The following is a 13,355-nucleotide window of genomic DNA, read 5'->3' as shown; positions in this document are numbered from 1 at the left end:
AAGGATTATAGGTGACAGGTTTCATTACTCTGGCAGAGTAATGGTGAAGTAAAGAGCAGTCTTGTTACAAAATGGTATTTACTTGGGGAGACACAGACTCCAGTAAAGAGATCTGAGAGACTGAGGTCACAGTAGGTGCATTAACATTTAAGGAACAACCAAAGAACATGCAGAGGAAGAAAAGCCCAGACAGACACCAGAGAACAGAAGAGAGTCATTATTGTAGGAGTCAGGAGGCCAAGAAGTCCGACGAGTTCAAGAGAACTACCGTTCTACAACAACAGTTCGTTGGGTCCAACACCAGACCCTCCTTAACTCCAGACCAAGGCCCACTACAGTTCCCAGAACCTCCTTATAACTGATGTGGGATGGAAGGGCCCTAAAGAAGCAGAGGCTGTTGCACATTCGACCAGCCGCCTTCACCGCCGGAAATAAAGGACTAACCCCTCGGTTAACCCACTTAATCTCCGCCCCCAATGTGCGAGCATGCGCAATCTCCGATCACGGCCCCTCCCAGCGCAGGTCCACCCCCGACAGGGAGCATGCGCAGACCTTCAGCCGTCCCGCCCCTCCCTTTCCAGAGCTCCCGGTTCCTTAGAAACCAGGCGGCGCGTACCCGGTGCCTGTGCGTTGGACTACGGGGCCCGCGCGTCCCCGCCAGCCTCCCTCTTGGAGGGCGGGTGGTGGCCGAGACCGGTCTAGACCCATGGTCTCCAGTGCAGCGCGGGACGGGCGATGCCAGCATGCCAGGTGAGAGGCGGGCCCGCGGCGGCGGGTGAGGATGAAGGAGGGCATGGCGCGGCAGCCAGCGGGCGTGACCGGGCCTCCTCCGGGGCCCGGCGCCCGAGGTCGGAGGCGGGGCTGCTCAGAGCCTGGGCTGGAGGGGTCCGTTCTAAATGCCAGCGCGGTCGCCGAGTTGGGGGGTCGCCCCGGAGTTCGTCCTCCCAGCCTCAGAAATAGGACCTATAGATTTGGTCGTGTAATTGTAGAATTTTGGCTCCTGGAAGGACCTCGGCCATAACTCATCCCTTTACGGGACGCGGAAACCTAGGCTCCCCTGTCCTGCCCCGAGCAGACCCTACCTGTGTGGACTGACGCTTTGTGGACAAGGATGGGAGGTGTGGAAGCTTCAGACAAAGGGCGCTGGTCCATCGTCTTTCAGAGGGAGATGGGACTTTTAGAGGGTAAATCTTTATTTAAGGAAAGAGGGTTCAGGTGATAGATAGGAGAAGGGACACTCCAGAAAGTGCGGGTGGCTCTGCCAGTCACCGAATGCCCACAGGCCACGTCTCAATGGCCCTGGCCTAGCTTCGAAGCTCAGGAAGGAAGCCGAAGGACTAGCGGAGACAAAAGGTGAGGTAAGGTGTTCCCATCAAGACGTTATCACATGAATGGGGAGGAAGGAAATGGGGGCGGGGAGATCAGGACTTGTGAATGATTGTGTGAAGAGTTTACCTCCCAAACTGCAGCAGAATCTGAAGAATGGGAGAAGAATGGAAAAGTTTAAAGCTGCGTTGGCTAGACAGCAAGAAAGGATATATATATACATAAACCATCTTATAGAAGAAAGTGGGTGTCCTTTTGAGTATCCAGAACCGAGTTGGGGCACGGCCTGGAAGACCTTTGTAAACTCTGGGGCACAGTCTCAGAAGGTGTATGACCCTTCACTTGAAGGGAAGAGCTGTTTAAATTAGAAAGAACACTTAAGACATGTTACTGAGATATGGAGAAGATGGTTGTCTTTAAGTGTTGGGGAAGCTAAATTGATTCTTCATAAGGAAACTCCTCTTCTTCTGAAAAGCTATGTACACCCAGGGAACAAAAGAGTTTCAATTAAGGCCATCCATTTTACAGAAAAATGTGGAGAAGTACTGGTTTTGGACTAGGAATTTAAAGACTGGACTAAGAGGTGAAAATTTTCAGCAAGACAGTTCTGTTGGTGGGCTCCCCATTTTACGGATAAAAATTTTGTTGTCAGGTTTTCTCTTACCACCTGGTTGCTCTACTTTTCCTGTGGAATGATCGATCTGGGTCTGATCAGTTATTTTTATTTGCTAGGAAAATTGCTGTAGTATTAGTAGGATCCGCTAGTAGCAGGATTAGGAATGACAACCCCCCCCCACCAAAAAAAAAAGACAAAGATTTGTAATATGGTAAAAAGAAGTGTATAATTTTTAAAAAGATGGTCCCTGATTCTAATCAATAAAATCAACTTCTTACTAGCTTGATAAAACTAATTTCCTTCCTTCCTCTTTCCTTCTTCCTCCCTCCCTTTCTTTCTTTCTTTCTTTCTTCCTTCCTTCCTTCCTTTCTTTCTTTCTTTTTTTTTTTTTTTAAAGATTTTATTTATTTATTTGACAGAGAGAGATCACAAGCAGGCAGAGAGGCAGGCAGAGAGAGAGGAGGAAGCAGGCTCCCTGCTGAACAGAGAGCCTGATGCTGGGCTCAATCCCAGGACTCTGAGATCATGACCTGAGCCAAAGGCAGCGGCTTAACCCACTGAGCCACCCAGGCGCCCCTCTTTCTTTCTGATAAAACTAATTTTCAGGGACGCCTGGGTGGCTCAGTAGGTTAAGCAGCTGCCTTTTGCTCAGGTCATGATCCCAGGGCTCTAGGATTGAGTCCTATTTCTGGCCCCTTGCTCAGCAGGGAGCCTGCTTCTCCCTCTGCCTTTGCCTGCCACTCTGCCTGCTTGTGCTCGCTCGCTCTCTCTCTCTGACAAATAAATAAATTTAAAAAACAACAACAACAACTAATTTTCAATGTATATTTGATTTTGCAGCAGGTTTTCTTTCCCCCTCAGAATGATAAGATACCTTTAAAGAATGGTGATATTAGGGGCACATGGGTGGCCCAGTTGGTTAAGCATCTGCTGTCAGCTCAGGTCATGATTCAGAGTCCCTGCTCCCTTTGCCCCTCATCCTGCTCCAGCTCTCTCTCTCTAAGTAAATAAATAAGAAATCTTTATTTATTTATTTATTTTTTTAAGAGATGTTCTTCACTTTCTTTTCTTTTTTTTTTTTTTAAGATTTTATTTAGTTATTTGACCGAGAGAGATCACGAGTAGGCAGAGAAGCAGGCAGGGGGGTGGGTCGCAGGCTCCCTGCTGAACAGAGAGATCCCGATGTGGGCCTCAATCCAAGGACCCTGAGACCGTGACCTGAGCCACCCAGGCACCCAAATAAAAAATCTTTTTAAAAAAATTAAAAAGTACGGTGATAATAATAGGTCAGATTAATTTGAGTAACAGAATTTTGTCTGAGGTTCATAAATCAATGCCATACCATATCTATGATGTGGCTGTGTATTTTATTGGTTTTTCTTTAATCTGCGGAAATATTTTGTATAAATACCTTAAGAGATATAATGGAGTATTATCAGAAGGGTTTGTAATCTATGGGGGAAATTGGCACTGTTAATCAAATCCTGTCAGAAAGCTTTATGAAGATCATTGAATTATTTATAGAAACCCTCATTACCTTAGTGCTGGCCCAGATAGAAGATAGACTAGTAGGCCAAAATCAAGGTAAGATGGAAGGGAGCAATTACTGTCTTTGGACCTGGGAGGCTGCTTTGAATGTAAGTGAAAATACTTTCTTGAATGAGCAGTTGAAGGAGATACTGCATGAATGTGAAGAGTGTGCTCCATTGATGGGTGTGCAATTTTTGAGCTCCTATAATCAGAAAGACATTTGCTTTCAAAAGAGAAAGCTGGGGGCGCCTGGGTGGCTCAGTGGGTTAAAGCCTCTGCCTTCAGTTCAGGTCATGATCCCAGTGTCCTGGGATCGAGCCCCACATTGGACTCTCTTTTCCGAGGGGAGCCTGCTTTCTCCTCTCTGTCTGCCTGCCTCTCTGCCTACTTGTGATCTGTCTGTCAAATAAATAAATAAAATCTTAAAAAAAAAAAAGAGAGAGAGAAAGCTGGACTCACAGACTCTAGAAGTGTTTCTTTGTCGCTATAGCAATGAAACTTTTCACCAATAATTACTTAATATCCACTCCATTTTCTAGGGCAGCTGAAGGCAGTTATCAAATCTGACCTGTAATAAAGTAATCAACAGTATTTAACAGGCCAACATACCAGATAAACCAGTAATGCTAACAGGATCTACTTTCACTGAACTGATTTTCTAGTTACATGGTAAGAGGAGAATGAGCTGGAGATGCAGTGCCAGCTGACATAAGTTGTAACACAAATGTTGGTGTTCAGAAAACTTAAGAATCAGTCAGAGCCCACTAAGAAGTAGGAGAGGAGCCTTTCTGATGTCTGACAAGTCACTCACACATATTTATTTTAGGAGGTCCAATTCCAGGATAAATTCATTGTTGGAACTGGACAGCATCTAGGAAAAAAATTCAGATTTTATTAGTTTTAGTTTTGAGAATTCATATACAGTATTGTAAGGGGACATTATTTTTCTTAAAAGGTAGCAGCTTTAGGTTCCAAGAGAGTCCAATTATCCAAATTACTTGAAAAATTTAAATGCCAGGTGTTTTAACAAGTGGGGATTGAAAGATACTTGAAATAGACTTAGGCTCTTGAAAGTCAGAATCGGAAGAGATACTGAGAAAAAAATGAAAGCAGTAAGACTTCCTCCACTAACACTTACTGTGAATTAGCCATTAGGTCAGGAATGAGCTCACTGAAGTATTATCTCTTTAAACTGAGAGAAAAGAAATGAGAAATGAAGTAAATATTTCTATCTCACCGTGATGGGAATAAACACCCAGACAATAGAGATTAACCGTTAAGAAGGAAAATGTGAATATTCCTGCATTACTTGAATACACGCAAACTCTGTTGTTAAGCACTTGTTCTTTAGGTCCTTCTCTTAGAAGGAAAGAGTTGCAAGTAGGAGAGTTACCTTTGTCCTAGATACTGGCAGTTCTCAGAGTAGCCAGTGACACAATGCCACACTTTTTGGGACCCAGGATAGACAGAAATTGCTCTCCTCCCCCCACCACCCTCCCACTCCTGCCACCTCTCACAGTTATTTGATAAGGGTTTCTATCCTATCCACTGTCTACCAGGAAGTATCAGGAATGAAACCTGCGACGAATGGACCTGAGTATCTAAATGCCGTCCTCCTTTCTGGCAGAGGGTAACGGTGCTGCTCACAAACTGTCAACTCTTAGTTTCTCATGAGAGCAGATAACCCCAAAATAGAACCGGAAACACTTCTACTTGGCTTTGAGATTTACCATATCTCTTTACAACCTCAAAATCTTTTATTATTTACTTTCACAATTACATTTTGCTTAGAATGCTGGTGAGCCTGGCTGGCTCATTTGGTAGAGCATGTGACTCTAGATCTCAGGGTTGTGAGTTCGACCCCCACATTGGGTGTAGAGATTACTTAAAAATAAATATCTTAAAAAAGGAAACTGAATGATACTGTTAAGCAAATCATATAATTTCGGGACTATAATATCTTCATGTGTAATTTATAACAAAATAAATTGAATATAGTATAGTTGTCTAACACTAGAGAAATGAAAAGCTGGTTCAGGTAGTCCATGAAATACATAACCCTTAAAAACTGGTTAACAGACAAACCATAAGTGACTCTTAATCTCACAAAACAGAGGGTTGTTGGGGGGAGGGGGGTTGGGGGGGTGGGGTTATGGACATTGGAGAGGGTATGTGCTATGGTGAGTGCTATGAAGTGTGTAAACCTGGCGATTCACAGACCTGTACCCCTGGAGATAAAAATATATGTTTTTAAAAAATAAAATTAAAAAAAAAAACTGTGGTTAACATGAAAAATGCTTATGTCAAAATAGGTACATGAGAAAAATCAGGATACAAAGTTATGAATACAGTTTGATCACAAGTATACTAAATATAAAAACTTTTAAAAAGAACATGAGAGAGCGCCTGGGTGGCTCAGTCGTTGGGCATCTGCCTTTGGCTCCGGTTGTGGTCCCGGGGTCCTAGGATCAAGCCCCGCATTGGGCTCCCTGCTTGGCGGGAGACCTGCTCCTCCCTTTCCCACTCCCCCATTTGTGTTCCCTCTCTCACAGTCTCTGTCAAATGAATAAATAAATAAATCTTTTTAAAAATGAGAAAAACAGTAATTTTCTGTAATGAGTGTGTGTGTGTGTGTGTGTGTGTGTGTGTGTTTATGATTTATTTTTATTTATTTGAGATGGGGAAAGAGGGACCAGGGGAAGAGGGGGCAGAGGGAGAGGGAGAAGAGAGTCTCAAGCAGACTCCCCATTGAGCGTGGAGCCCTACGCAGGGTTCGATCTCAGGACCCTGAGATCATGACCTGAGCCAAAAAGAAGAGTAGGACACTAAACTGAGCCACCCAGTTTCCCTATAATGAGTGTATATATCTACACACTCATTATATATATATATATATATATATATATATATATATATACATACATAATTTTTTAAAAGATTTTATTTATTTATTTGACAGAGACACAGCGAGAGAGGGAACACAAGCAGGGGGAGAGGGAGAAGCAGGCTTCCCACTGAGCAGGGAGCCCAATGCAGGGCTCAATCCCAGGACCCCGGAATCATGACGTGAGCTGAAGGCAGCCGCTTAACAACTGAGCCACCCAGGCACCCCAATGAGTATATATTTTAAAAAACAAACCTTCCTAAGAGTTTCTTGCTGGTGTAAAAGATGATTTGGAACCATTTCTCTTCGCAGGCCCTCACCCCTTCTCACGCTGTGACTATATTAAAGTGCTGAGGGAGAGGGCTGACACAAGACAACACTGTTGTTTCTTTCCTATCCCAGGTGTCGGAACCAGTCAGTAATGTGGTTACCTAGATAATGAATTTACACGTGTGTAATCGAAGGGTACACTGTACACAGCATATGTGGCTTTTGAAGACTTATTTTTTTTATTAAGATTTTTTATTTTTAAGTAATCTCTACACCCAACATGGGGCTCAAACTTAAAAGCCTGAGATTAAGCTGCATGTTCTTCCATCTGAGCCAGCCAAGTACCTCTAAGACTTGGTTGGTTGGTTGGTTGGTTTGTTTGCTTTTAGGGGGGTTTGTTTTTTGGGTTTTTTTTTTTTTTTTTTTTTTTTTTTTGTGCTTGTTGACAGATAATCTTGACCCTTAGCGTATCTTTGGTGTGGTTTTTTTTTCTTTTTTTTTTTAAGATTTTATTTATTTATTTGAGAGAGAGGCGGTGAGAGAGAGCATGAGTGAGGAGAAGGTCAGAGGGAGAAGCAGACTCCCCATGGAGCTGGGAGTCCGATGCGGGACTCGATCCCGGGACTCCGGGATCATGACCCGAGCCGAAGGCAGTCGTCCAACCAACTGAGCCACCCAGGCGTCCCACTTTGGTGTGTTTTGATGGATGTTTTTATAGCACAGTGTTCTAAAGCATATTAGAGAATGTTCCATGTGGTTAATGTTTTCTGCAGCCTTATGGTGGTTCCTGTTAGGAAATGGTTATCTCTGGGGGGCCTCTCTGGGAGTGGCTCTGGGAGCATGTGAGATAGAATGTTTGTCTTGTCAGGCATCCTCTGATTGTCAGGGAGAAGGGGAGTGGTAGAGACATCAGTCATATTTCCTGTTACTTTTCAGGCTTTTGCATTGATATTCCTGTGCCAGTGGCTTCTATTTTGGAGCAGTGGAGAAAATGAACATAGTATTCCTTATCTGATGTTATTTTCAAAATTAAATCATTGTGTTTATTTTTTTTTTTTTTAAGATTTTTATTTATTTATTTGAGAGAGAGACAGTGAGAGAGAGCATGAGAGGGGAGAAAGTCAGAGGGAGAAGCAGACTCTCCAAGGAGCAGGGAGCCCGATGCGGGACTCAATCCCAGGACTCTGGGATCATGACCTGAGCTGAAGGCAGTTGCTTAACCAACTGAGCCACCCAGGCACCCAAATCATTTTGTTTAAATGGCCGTTTTTATTCCTCCAGGCGGGGACTTGCTTCTGGTCTTGGTGGTTTTTAAAAAAGTTCTTTGTTTCTCTTTTCCTTTGTTTCTCTTTCTTTTATAGCCCTGATATACTGATTGTTATTCAAAAAACATTTAAATGTCTAAGTAATTTCCAAAGTGTTCTGGGTATGTTACCAAAATACCTCGAAGTGTGAAATTTTTGAGACCTATTATCTCCTTAACACTGTATAAAACCCAGTCCTGGTCCCAAAAGAGCTTAGAGTCTCAGTAGAGGACAAGACATTGTGTATCATTTAAACAATAATCAGAAAATCCTAAAACATAAAACGAATGGCTGTTTCAGGAATGCATGTCTCATATACATTTTATTTTATAACCAGCCTCCTTCATTATACATTAACCACTCCCCCACCCCCAAAAATAAAAGAAGAAAGAGGATAGTGTGGCAAAGACCTGAGATGAGATTATTTTAGATCTACATTGAGCAGCTAGAAGATCGTTAAATGAAATCACAGCTGAATGTGGTCATGGCCTAGCTGGTAAGTAGTTTGCTGCATATGCGAAGGAGATGCTTGTGAAGGGCATTGGGCATTTCCAGTCACCAGTAACTACTTAATACTTAATCTTTTTGGTGACCAGAGGCCATGGAACACAGAGTAGAGAATGTCAGTCAGAGCTGTTGTGTTGTTGTGCTCCAGGGTGCCCTATGAATGTCCTATGTCCAAGGGGTGCCTGGCTGGCTCAGTTGGTAAAGCATATGATTCCTGATCTCAGTGAGTTCGAGCCCCATGTTGGGTATGGAGATTACTCAAAAGTAAAATCTTTTAAAAGGTGGGGGGTGTCCTATACCTGAAATCTAGAAGGAAAGCAGATGGGTGACCCTCTAGACTGTCTCTTTCTGCCACAGAAATACCAGTTTTCTCAGAAGAGGAGTATTTTTATCCAAGTAGAAGATTGAAAACTTCGGTAAATTAGGTGTGCACGCTGAAAAACATTTATCATCATTAAAAACTCGCTCTCTTCTTTCTTGGGCCCTAGATCAAAACGAAAGTATGTAATACTCTTCCCTCTAGGGTTGACTGTTTCACATGCATCATGGCCAAATGTGCTTTACCTCAGTGGTTTAAAAGTAAAGGCAGAATCTTTGTTCACGTGCCTGCCACAGTGAAAGATCTCTGACCACTCAGTGTGTTCCTGTATCAAATCAGTCCTTGGTATTCAGCTGTGGGTGTAGGAGGAAATGGAAACTAAACTCCAGGGACCTCGCCTGTCTGGATCACTGCTCTGTGCCCACCTCCTGGCACAATGCCTGACTCATTGTGGCACTTCTAAATATTAGGGAGCAAATGAGAAGAGGACTCTGGTGACTGAATAGTGTGCCATTAAAAGGGGTGGGAGTGACAGAATGAGGTTCATGTTTGAGAGGAAAGACAGTTCAGGATGGGAGTAGCTGGTAGGTCACTCATTGAGGATTTCTAGTAGATACAGATACATTTAGTAGAGCTACAGCTGGAACAAGTTGTTGAGGCTGGAAATTGGAAGTTAGGAATGTTTGCATGAAGGTTGTAGTGAAATCAAAGGATTATTTAACATTGCTCTGGTAGAGAGTACAGCTGAGGATGGAATTTTCAGAGGGATGTCAAGGTGGAACTCATTGTTAAAGCAGTCTTAGGGGAAAAAAAATTGTTATTGCCGGATTTTCAAAAGCAATAAAGAATTAATATAGTGGGTAAGTAAGTACTTTTTCCTACTGTAATCATCAGCTGAAACTAACTTTTAGACCTAAAGGCAGTCTAGATACTCCTGTGGGTGTTAAATTTTTCCTTTATGACCCAATTTAGTACAACCCTTTTGTACTTTGGGTACTTTTGCCTCATTGGACAGGTCGTTAGGTCTTTCATTAGTGCCCTCCAGTGCGGACACTGCCCCACCCCCGCTGTCCCCTTTCCTCTTCTGCCCAGGCTCTGATGGTGGGGGTGTGGTTGTCTTTACTCTTTGGGTCTGACTCTTCTTTTCTGACATTGACAGCCTGTCTGCCACACTGGCTCAGTTCCAGATGTCGGGGCGCCAAAAGGCAGGCTGGGGGACAATTAGATGCATCATCCTAATTAATTCTTGATACCTGACTGATGTTTAAGGCCACATAGAAGACATTCCTGCTTATTTCCGCAACAAGCCCTGAGTTTTGCGAAACAACAATTAAACTTAAAATTGGCCTTCATGGTTTTATCTCTTTTATCATGCCCAAGAATTATGGTCTCGTGTTAGAGATCCCTTTGCACCTGGGTTTTCAGTCACAGTGCCCTTCTCCTAGGGTAATGGTCCACAGTATCAGTTCTGGGGCATCTTTCAAAGTAGCTTGTAATTGAGTGCCTGGACCTGCTCTGTTGGTTGAGCGTGTGACTGTTGATCTTGGGGTCGTGAGTTCAAGCCCCATGTTGGCCATAGAGGTTACTTCAAAGAAAAAAAAAGAGCAAAGTAGCTTATACTCTTAAGATTTTTAAATATTTTAAGTAATTTTTGAAATATTTATTTTAGGGCACCTGGGTGGTTTGGTTGGTTGGGCGACTGCCTTCAGCTCAAGTCCTGATTCTGGAGTCCCGGGGTCAAGTCCCGCATTGGGCTCCCACCTCCACGGGGACTTTACTTCTCCTTCTGACCTTCTCCCCTTTCATGCTCTCTCTCACTGTCTCTCTCTCAAATAAATAAATAAAATCTTAAAAAAAAAAAAAAAGAAATATTTAAATTAGAAACACAAATAAGGAATTAGGCAGGAAAAGTTGTTGCCTTCTTGTCAGTGCACCACCTAGATAGGCTTTAACCTGACTTCCTGATTCATTCATTCTCGAACTTACTCATTCCTAGGTTCATTCTTCAGTCATTACTGAGCACCTACTTCGTGTCAGCCACTGTGTTTTGTGCTAGTGACAGCATTGTATAGGAGATAGGCGAGATCGTGCTATCATGACAGACACTACATAGGTGATCCCAGTGAAGTGTGATGGGCACTTTGAAAACCAAAGAAAGCCCAGGCTGCTGTGAACTGTGAGCTGAATTGCTTAACCCAGCCTAGGCATGGGCCTCTAAAGAAGTGGTGTTTGAGGGGAGACCTTAAAGAGTTAGCCTGAGTAAGTTAGAAAAGATTGTTTCAAGCACAGCAGACAGCTTGGACCAAAATCTCAGACCAAGACTGAAGGAGTTAGATATGGTAGCTGCTAGCATGTTAAATCCAGTGTAAGGGGAAAGTGATCGGGTAGAGAGTTGGAGAAGGGGCCCACTCATGCTGGGAGATGCTTTGTGAACCTCATCAAAGAATTTGGGCTTTATCCTAGGGGCACTTAAAGTCTAGGGAAGGAAATGGTCAGGACCAGGAGAAACATTAGGTTTGTGTTCAGGAACCAGAGCAGTGGGTGAATTTCAGGGACATTGAGTCCAGTTGGTGAAGTGTAGTGATGGACTGGCTGTGGGGGTGGGCAGGCTTCACTGCAGGCAGAGTGGTTCCTTAGGAACTGTCACCTGTTTGAGTCTCCTCTCACTTGCCTTCCCTTCACAGTTGTCTACTGGTATTTGAGCATAATCTCTTAGTGCTGGGTCATTGTGGTCACAAGGCCCTTTACATACAGTATGTGTCTCTGTTGGAGGAAACTTGACTGCAAGGGGATGGAGCTGACTAGTAAGCATGAGTCATGTTATGTGGAGGAGGGATGTTAGTTGGAGGGACAGTTCAGGTGGGTGCGCCCTCTTAGCAGGTCAAGTTGTAGTTTAAGACTGAGTAGCTTCTCATTTTCCTAATCCCAAGTGACAGGCAAAGCTATTCTGTTATCATATGCTTGTTTTCTTTTCTGAACCGTTTAATCATATTTTACTTCAAACCACTTAGATTAGTGACATAAGTAATCTGTATTATATTGGTGAACATATCACAAGACACCACTGAATTGTATACAGTTTTGATGAGTTCAGTATATATATCTTGGTTTATTAACTAACCATGCAGGAACAAGATCTGAAAATTTTTAGCAATATTTATTGAGCACCCACTATATATCAGGCCTTGTTCTAAGCACTGGGGATACAACAATGAATAAAACAGACAAAAAATTCCCTGTCTGAAAGAAGTACATTCTAGCAAGAGTGGTTGGGAGAGACAAACAGGAAATAACTTGTTTCTCATACAGTAACATTTAAGTACAGGCCTAAAGAAAGTGAGAGACAGAGTAAGCCAATTGGATATCTGTACAGAAAAGGGAACTGGAACTACAAAGGCCCTGAGGTTGGAGAATACCTGGCATGTCTGAGATGCATTCAGTACTGAACCATGTGGCTGGAGCAGAGTGAGCGAGGGGAAGAAAAATAGAACGTAGGGTAAGAAAGATAAAAGAAGAAGGGGATGAGGACAGATTGTGTGGGACCTTGTAGGTCAGTGGAAGGACTTTGGCTCTTATTCCAAGAGAGATGGGAAGCCTGTGGAGAGCTTGGGCAGAGGAGTGACTTGCTCTGACTTACATTTTAATTGAGTCACTCTCCGTGCTATGTTGAGAATAGATTGGGTTACAGTGTGGGGTAGAGGGACAGGGTAGAATCTGAGAGGCCAGTTAAGCTTTTGCAATAGTGTAGGCAAGAGAGGTGGCTGTGACTTAAACTGAGGTGGTAGCAACCAGGAGTCGTGGGAGGTGCTTGGATTCAGGATATATTTTAAAGGTAGAGAGCCAGCAAGATTTGTTAATGGATCAAAAGTGAGAGAAAAAATGAGAATCAAGGATTACTCCAAGATTTTAAGTTGCGCTGTTGGAAATTTTGTTTTACCAGTTTCTGAGATGAAGCCATTGTGGGAAGAGCAAGTTTGGTGGGGGATGGGAGGATTCCAGAAGCTTAATTCTGGACATTTTAAGTTTGGGATGCCCATTAACATAAACATCTGGGGCACCTGGGTGGCTCAGTCGGTTAAGGATCTGACTCTTGATGTCAGCTCAAGTCTTGATCTCAAGGTCATGGATTCAAGCCCTGCGTTTGGGTTTGGAGCCTACTTAAAAAAAAAAAAAATCCAAGTAGAAGTATCTGATAGGCAGTTGCTTATACAAGTCTGAAGCTTAAGAAAGAGGACTTGCTAAAACCTTTGGGAGTCCTCAGAAAATAGACAGTATATATATTTAAGCCATGAGACTGACTAGGATCATCATGGTTACCACAGTCATTATCAGGAGACGCTAGCAGAGTGGATTGAGAAGTAGCCAGAGAGAATAGCAGGAGAAATTTGTGTTCTGGAAGTTAAAGAGTGTTTCAAAGAGACTCGAACATGCTGTATCAGATGCTGCTGCTGTCAGCATCAAAGTGGGATAAGGATGAAAATTGGCCCTTGGATGTTGCAACATTTTAATAGTATTTGACAAATACCAGGTAGCTGAAGTATTTATGACCCGTACTGTTGGGTTGTTGGCCATGATGCCTTGAATACATAGCATAAGATA

General features: G+C 43.2%; 1 protein-coding gene across 4 annotated transcripts in view; it reads left to right on the top strand.

Moving 5' to 3' along the window:
* The first annotated feature begins 546 nt into the window (after positions 1 to 546).
* LOC111152960 (glucose-fructose oxidoreductase domain containing 2) overlaps positions 547 to 13,355 on the top strand; it is a 45,446-nt gene continuing 32,637 nt past the window's right edge. For 3 of the 4 annotated variants that reach the window (XR_002640974.1, XM_022511718.1, XM_022511717.1), the window contains exon 1: positions 584 to 750. The gene's annotated coding sequence lies outside the window, so the exon portion shown is untranslated. Of the gene's footprint in view, positions 751 to 13,355 lie in introns of all 4 variants that reach the window. The other variant, XM_022511720.1, reaches the window with a different exon arrangement.

Source organism: Enhydra lutris, unplaced genomic scaffold (assembly GCF_002288905.1).
Source record: "Enhydra lutris kenyoni isolate GAN:26980312 unplaced genomic scaffold, ASM228890v2 scaffoldscaffold30, whole genome shotgun sequence".
Taxonomy (NCBI): domain Eukaryota; kingdom Metazoa; phylum Chordata; class Mammalia; order Carnivora; family Mustelidae; genus Enhydra; species Enhydra lutris.
Note: the sequence above shows the minus strand (reverse complement) of the source record. Positions and strands in the feature narration are given on the sequence as shown.